The sequence below is a fragment of the Lactuca sativa genome, chromosome 8 (assembly GCF_002870075.4).
Source record: "Lactuca sativa cultivar Salinas chromosome 8, Lsat_Salinas_v11, whole genome shotgun sequence".
Classification (NCBI taxonomy): Eukaryota; Viridiplantae; Streptophyta; class Magnoliopsida; order Asterales; family Asteraceae; genus Lactuca; species Lactuca sativa.
Genome location: NC_056630.2, coordinates 9,883,039 through 9,891,151, shown reverse-complemented (window position 1 = coordinate 9,891,151; position 8,113 = coordinate 9,883,039). Strand labels below are relative to the sequence as shown.

The following is an 8,113-nucleotide window of genomic DNA, read 5'->3' as shown; positions in this document are numbered from 1 at the left end:
TTTGTAAACCATTCCTCGATAAATCCGTGATAGTGTTCATCGACGACATTCTCATCTACTCGAAAAGCCAAGAGGAGCATGACAAGCATCTACGGGAAGTATTAGAAGTGTTGAAGAAGGAGAAGCTTTTTGCAAAGTTCTCCAAATGCGACTTTTGGATACGGGAAGTCCAATTCTTGGGTCATGTTGTTAACCAGGAGGGAATAATGGTTGACCCCGCAAAGATCGAGGCTGTAATGAAGTGGGAACGTCCAAAGAGTCCCACGGAGATTCGAAGCTTTCTAGGATTAGCCGGATATTATCGACGATTTATCCAAGGCTTTTCTTCGATAGCTGCTCCATTAACAGCTTTGACTCATAAAAGAGCTACGTATACGTGGAGTGAGAAACACGATGAGGCATTCGAGAAGCTAAAGAAGAAGTTATGTGAAGCACCGATACTTTCTCTACCCGATGGAGTCGAAGATTTCGCGGTTTATAGTGACGCTTCTGGAGTCGGGTTGGGTTGTGTTCTGACCCAAAGAGAAAAGGTGATAGCATACGCATCTCGACAATTGAAAGAGCACGAAAAGAACTACCCCACTCATGATCTGGAGTTGGCAGCGGTAGTTTTTGCCTTAAAGATATGGAGGCATTACCTCTACGGCACGAAGTGCAAGCTCTTCACTGATCATAAGAGTCTCCAGTATCTCTTTAATCAGAAGCAGTTGAACATGAGGCAACGACGCTGGCTAGAACTTCTCAAGGACTACGACTGTGAGATACTTTACCACCCAGGTAAAGCAAATATTGTTGCTGATGCTCTCAGTCGGAAAGTCAATCTGGAAAGGAAAAGGCCAAGAGCGTTAAGAATTAAAGTCGTCTCGACGATTGTGGAAAGTATCAGGAAAGCTCAAGAAGAAGCTTTAGAGAAAAATTGTAACGCCCGCAGATCCGGGCTAGTCAATTTAGAGGCAATAGGGGTCGAAAACGACTTTTTGACAAAAAGATTATTTAGAATAAATAATCTTAACCAATTTGTAGAATATGTCACAAGGTTTCCGTACATATAAAGAACGCTGAAATCCGAGTTGTAACGAAGAAGTTATGACCCGTCGAAGTTTCGCGTCGGAACCGGCACGGCGCCGGGAAGCGTAAATAGTAAATTTATGATATATAGAGATTTAGCCTTAGCGCTCTAAACAAAAGTCGTAGAATATGTTAAACTAAGAACATCGATAAAAAGAACGCCCAAATCTGACTTCGTATGAAGAAGTTATGATTTTTCGAAGTTTCGGATTAGCGGTGTACAGCCCGAAATTCGAATTTTAGATCGATTGATTTTTAGCCGACACAACCTAAACAAGAATCGAAGATCTCGTTATTAGTAGCGTAACGATAAAAATACAGACGAAAATGGACATCGAATAAAGAAGTTATGAGATTTTAACGGACCAATCCTGTCCTGGCCTGTTAAAAATATAACTTTAAAAATAAAGTCAAAATTAACCAACGGAGTCTAAACGAAAGTTGTAGAGTATGTCTCCACCTACGCGTGGATATAAATAACGTCAAAAACGGAGTTCGTATGAGCGAGTTACAAATTATAGTAGTATATTTACGTATTAAAATAAAGTATAAATCATGTATACGTACACATATATATACATATGTATATATCATTAGAAAGGTATCGACGATGCGGTTATTATAAAACTAATGTTGAGTTCTTTCGACATTAGTTTAGTACAAAGATCATTAAATCCATTTAAAATAGTATTATAGAGGGGTGTTTAGTTGTTTATATAACTAAAAGATCATTAAGTAATTATGGAGGGTAGTTTTTGAAAATTCAATTAGTATAAATAAGAGCCTTGGGCTCTCATATTTCTTGCACCATTCTCTTGATTCAAGAGTCTTTCTCTCCTTATCCCCCGAGCATTTCGGTCCCTCGTGATTCGACTTCTCTTTCTGTAGTTTTAGTATAGTAAGGTGAGCGCTGAAGCGCTGCACGAATCTTTCTTAGAAAGATTCAGCGACGAAGTTCTGCCCCTGCAGAGCCCGACTCCTAGCTAAAATCCCCTTGAAAGTAAGTTATGTTTACCCTATTTTAAATATAGTTTATATTTAAAATTAGTATTGTTATTATAAATTTATAATAAATATTTGGGCTATTATTATGACTTATATAAGTGTCGTTATAATATCTTTTAACTACTCGCGGTACGGGGAATCTGGTTTAAAGGGCCGCATAGGGTTGTTGGATTTCAGAAGTGCTATACGCCAAAATGGTCCTGCCCTCCGGTGTTTTATGTCTGGCCCCTGTCTGTACATAGTAGTTGGAAAGTATTGTTTAAACGCTTATATAATAATAATAATAATAATAATAATAATAATAATAATAATAATAATAAGACTAATAATTAGTCACGGTAATATTAGACTAAAATCTAGTGGTGATAATACTAGGTTTCGTCAAAGGAAATTATTTTAAAGTAAACGAAGCGCTGTCCGAGTACCGAGTCACCACCTTCTCAGGTGAGTGCATAGTTACTTTCAGCTTACACATAGATATGAAGTATTTTATATAAATTACGTGATGTGTGTGTATATTATCTGTATACTTGCTATCTATGCTGGATGAACGTTTTATACATGTTTTCAATGATTTAAACTGTATATGTATTTTATATCTACAAAATGTGTTGGGTAAAACATGGGTAGATGTATTAGTTGTTGTGTGATAAAATGAAATAATGAGATGCCTCGTTATAGATGTTCTTGATGGTCTAGTCATCTAGCGGAGTATAGATGACGACCACGGACTATTCTAGACAGTCCAGTGGAACACTAACAGGCTCGCAACCTGTAGGTGTTTATTCGAACTTTGTGTTTAACCGAACTGTGTGTTTATTCGAACTGTGTGTTTATTCGAACTGTGTGAACTGTGTGCTCACCAGATATACTCCATCCCAATGATAGTCCTTTGACTAGGTCCCTTGTGTTAGATGTTTTAGGGACGTAATGTGAGGATAACGGGAATGGGTAATTGGGTTGATTGTTTGACGTTTAAAAATAATAATTATATTATTGTGGGTTGAAAACCCTATGTGCTCACCAGGTTTCCCAACCTGACCCACTCAGTTTATTTTTATCACAGGTGTTGATATGAAGTCACAATACACTGAGAGATTTAAAGAGATGTAGATCACTAGTGTAAATAATTGTAAGTTCTGTTTATGCTTATGTTTCTGTATTAACGATGACATCCCAAACGTTTTAAAATGAAATAAATACGTTTCATCGAAAATGTTTTAATAACGTATTTACCATGTTTTTCTGGGAACAAATTCCGCAACATTTTTATAAAATGAAGTACTCTGATTTTTATAAAGCATAAACAAAATCGGTCTTTTCTGGCCGTGAAAATGGGGATGTCACAAAAATGACCGAAAGGAAGAACGTTTGGGAAGAACGTTAGTGTTTGGTACAAACAGTCGAGGACTGAAGGTATTCCAAGATCGAATTTGGGTACCTAAGACGGGAGGAATAAGAGATCTTCTGATGGAAGAAGCACACAAGACCATGTACTCGATTCATCCCGGTAGCACTAAAATGTATAGGGACCTAAAACCCTACTACTGGTGGCCAACGATGAAGCTCGATGTTGCGAAGTATGTGGCCGAGTGCGTAACATGTGCGAGGGTTAAGGCACAACATCAGAAACCGTATGGGAGTTTGGAACCTTTACCTGTACCCATGGGTAAATGGGAAGACATCACCATGGATTTTGTGACTAAACTGCCCAGGACGAAGAACGGTCACGACATGATTTGGGTAGTCATGGATCGTTTCACCAAGAGTGCACACTTCATAGCAGCCAACGAGAAGTGGTCTATGGATAAGCTCGCAAATGCTTACGTGAAGGAAATTGTAAGACTTCACGGTGTCCCTCTTACGATTGTATCAGATCGTGATAGTCGTTTCACGTCAAGGTTTTGGAGGAGTCTACAAGAGGAGTTAGGTACAAAGTTGTGTTTGAGTACTGCTTATCATCCGCAAACTGATGGTCAGAGCGAAAGAACGATTCAGACGCTGGAAGATATGCTGAGAGCATGTACCCTCGAATTCCAAGGGAATTGGGACGAGCACTTACCTCTGGTAGAATTTTCCTACAACAATAGTTTTCACTCGAGCATCAAGATGGCTCCTTATCAAGCCTTGTATGGGCAGAAGTTTCGTACGCCGTCTTGTTGGCTTGAAGCCGGAGAGAAGCAGTTTATCGGCCCCGAGATAGTCCATGAGACTGCTGAGAAGTTGAAGGTGATTAGGGAAAGGATGTTAGCAGCCCAGGATCGTCAGAAGAGCTATGCTGACAAGAAAAGACGACCGATAACTTTCGAAGTTGGGGATTCCGTTTTGCTTAAAGTCTCACTGTGGAAGGGACTTATACGATTTGGGAAACGAGGAAAGTTGAGTCCAAGGTTTATTGGACCGTTCAAAGTTCTTCAGAAGATAGGGAACCAAGCTTACAAGCTGGAATTGCCCGAAGAACTCAATGGTATTCATAACACCTTCCATGTGTGTTATTTGAGGAAATTCACGGGAGATGTTCCCGACATAATTCCAATCTCAGAGTTAAGGATGGATGAAAATAAAAGGTTGATCGAAGAGCCTGAGACAATTGTTGACCGTAAGACTAAGAAGTTACGACGCAAGATGGTCGACTTGGTGCTAGTCCGATGGAAACATTTGAATGGGCCGAATCTCACTTGGGAAACAGAGGATGACATGATGAGTCGCTATCCACATCTGTTTGCTGATGCATGATTCCGGGACGGAATCATCCTAAGGGGGAGAGAATTGTAACACCCGGGTTTCAGGGCTAAGCATTTTTGTCAATGTAATAGTCTAGGTCAACTCTTGTAACTCTTTTTGAAGTAATAAAGATGAAATATTTGAGTATTATGTGAATTATATGTGTTTATTATTTAATTATAAATGTATAATTAATAAAGAATAAAAATGAGCGTCAAAATTAAAGTGTGAGATAATCCCGATATCTCTACATAAAGTTGTAGAATATGTCTCAAGGTTTCCGTGCATATAAGGAACGCCGAAATCCGAGTTATAACGTAGAAGTTATTACCCGTCGAAGTTTCACGACAGAACCGGCACGATACCGGGAAGCGTGAATAGTGAATTTACGATAGAGTGATATTTAGCCTTAGTGATCTAAACGAAAGTCGTAGAATATGTTAAACTAAGAACATCGATAAAAAGAACGCCCAAATCTGACTTCGTATGAAGAAGTTATGAGATTTTAAACAGACCAATCCTCTCCCGGCTTGTTAAAAATATAACTTTAAAAATAAAGTCAAAATTAGCCGACGGAGTCTAAACGAAAGTTGTAGAGTACGTCTTCACCTACGCGTGGATATAAAGAACGTAAAAAACGAAGTTCGTATGAACGAGTTACAAATTATAATAGCATATTTACGTATTAAAATAAAGTATAAATCATGTATACGTACACATATATATACATATGTATATATCATTAGAAAGGTATCGACGATGCGGTCATTATAAGACTAATGTTGAGTTCTTTCGACATTAGTTTAGTACAAATATCATTAAATCCATTTATAATAGTATTATAGAGGGGTGTTTAGTTGTTTATATAACTAAAAGGTCATTAAGTAATTATGGAGGGTAGTTTTTGAAAATTCAATTAGTATAAATAAGAGCCTTGGGCTCTCATATTTCTTGCACCATTCTCTTGATTCAAGAGTCTTTCTCTCCTTATCCCCCGAGCATTTCGGTCCCTCGTGATTCGACTTCTCTTTCTGTAGCTTAGTATAGTAAGGTGAGCGCTGAAGCGCTGCACGAATCTTTCTTAGAAAGATTCAGCGACGAAGTTCTGCCCCTGCAGAGCCCGACTCCTAGCTAAAACCCCCTTGTAAGTAAGTTATGCTTACCTTATTTTAATATAGCTTATATTTAAAATTAGTATTGTTATTATGAACTTATAATAAATATTTGAGCTATTATTATAACTTATATAAGTGTCGTTATAATATTTTTTTAACTACTCGCGGTACGGGGAATCTGGTTTAAAGGGCCGCATAGGGTTGTTGGATTTCAGAAGTGCTATATGCCAAAATGGTCCTGCCCTCCGGTGTTTTATGTCTGGCCCCTGTCTGTACATAGTGGTTGGAAAATATTGTTTAACGCTTATATAATAATAATAATAATAATAAGACTAATAGTTGGTCACGGTAAATATTAGACTAAAATTTAGCGATAATAATGCTAGGTTTCATCGAAGGAAAATAGAATCGTTAGAAGCAAGCGCTGCCCGATTTTGGAATCATCACCTTAACAAGTGAGTGCATAGTTACTTTCAACTTACACATAGATATGAAGTATTTTATATAAATTACGTGCTATGTGTGCATATTATCTGAATACTTGCTATCTATGCTAGATGAACGTTGTTATACATGTTTTCAATGATTTAAACTGTATATGTATTTTATATCTACGAAAATGTTGGGGTAAAACATGGGTAGATGCAATAGGTGATGTGTGATAAAATGATGAGAGGCCTCGATGTTGATGTTGTTGATTCTGTCATCTAGCGAAGTATGGATGACGACCACGGACTCTTCTAGACAGTCCAGTGGAACACTAGCAGGCTTGCAACCTGTAGGTGTTTGTGAACGATATGTTCACCGGTGTACTCCATCCCCCACATGGTTGCCTTTAGGACATTTATTGCTGAGGAATCCCCTTAGCAGTAATGTCCGTCCCGATGATGATCCTTAGGCTAGGTCCCTTATGATAGGTGTTTAGGGACGTAAAGTGAGGATAACGGGAACGGGTAATCGGGTTATTGTTGATCGATGAAATTAATAAAGTTATTTATTATGGGTTGAAAACCCTATGTGCTCACCAGGCTCCCAAGCCTGACCCACTCAGCTTTATGTATTACAGGTAGTGGTGCATGAGCATAAGTGTGATGTTTTGGACGAGGGATTACGGATATAGGCCTGTAGATATGAAATAATGTAGTAAGGCTTATATTGTACTGTTTATGCTTTTGATCTGTACGAACATGACATCCCGAGTCTTTTAATGAAATACATTTCTATGGAAATGCTTTTGATAAATCTTTATCATATTTTTGTTTTGGGACAAATTCCGCAACACTTTCATTTAAAATGTAACTCTGATTTTTAAACAAAGCATAAACAAACCGGTCTTTTTTGGCCGTGATTTTGGGGATGTCACAGTACCTAGCACCATTACTAACATAATAATTCGTGCATTATAGAATTGCATGTCCAATGCATGTCTTGAACTCCTATTAGGTCAAAACACGAGTTTAATGAATAAGATTACATGTATGACACTAAAACTCATTCCTACTTCATATCCAAAGCATCAAATACCCCAAATGGCCTGGAGATTCATAAAGTTGTAAGCTTTATGAGATCTCACCACCATAACCCATTAATACATGAAGAATAAGGGACAAATCTAGAAAAGGTTGCATCTTGGACACTCACCATGGTCCAGAAGATATGTTAAAAGATGAAGATGATGCTTGCAAGGTGAATCACCACACCAAAGGCTTCATTCTCCTTAAAATATCACCAAAAGTACCAAAATGAGTTCACAAAATGCAATGGAGGCTAGGGTTACATTTCTAAGCTTGAGAGGGTGGTGGAGGTTGAATGATCATGAAACCCTAGCCATAATATCCTTTAAATAGGTCCCAAAGCTCAAGGATTGGGTTTTCTTCCAAAAATAGTTGCCACACTGTGGCACCCATGGCCACGCCATGGCGGGTCATCAAAATCCCACGGTTATAAAAAATATTGACACGCTGTGGTGAAGCTTCACCATGCCGTGGCCATCCAAAATAAAAGTTTAACATTTGGAAATTAACGCATACCTGGAATGGGTGTTACAACTCTCTGATGATGTAAACAACTCGGGGGTAGTGCTCCCTCATCTCCTCATCGGTTTCCCATGTCCATTTGGGACCCTTTCGATGCTAAAATTACACCTTAACCAACTCCACCACCTTGTTGTACAAGGCCTTGGTCTTCCTATCAAGAATCGT

The 8,113-nt window shown here is 38.4% G+C and overlaps 1 long non-coding RNA gene across 1 annotated transcript; it reads left to right on the top strand.

Moving 5' to 3' along the window:
- Positions 1 to 1,540: 1,540 nt before the first annotated feature.
- LOC128127847 (uncharacterized) lies at positions 1,541 to 3,853 on the top strand. The gene is made up of 3 exons (XR_008225562.1): positions 1,541 to 2,068; positions 2,449 to 2,517; positions 3,140 to 3,853. It is a non-coding gene; the product is annotated as an uncharacterized LOC128127847 (long non-coding RNA).
- Positions 3,854 to 8,113: the final 4,260 nt, after the last annotated feature.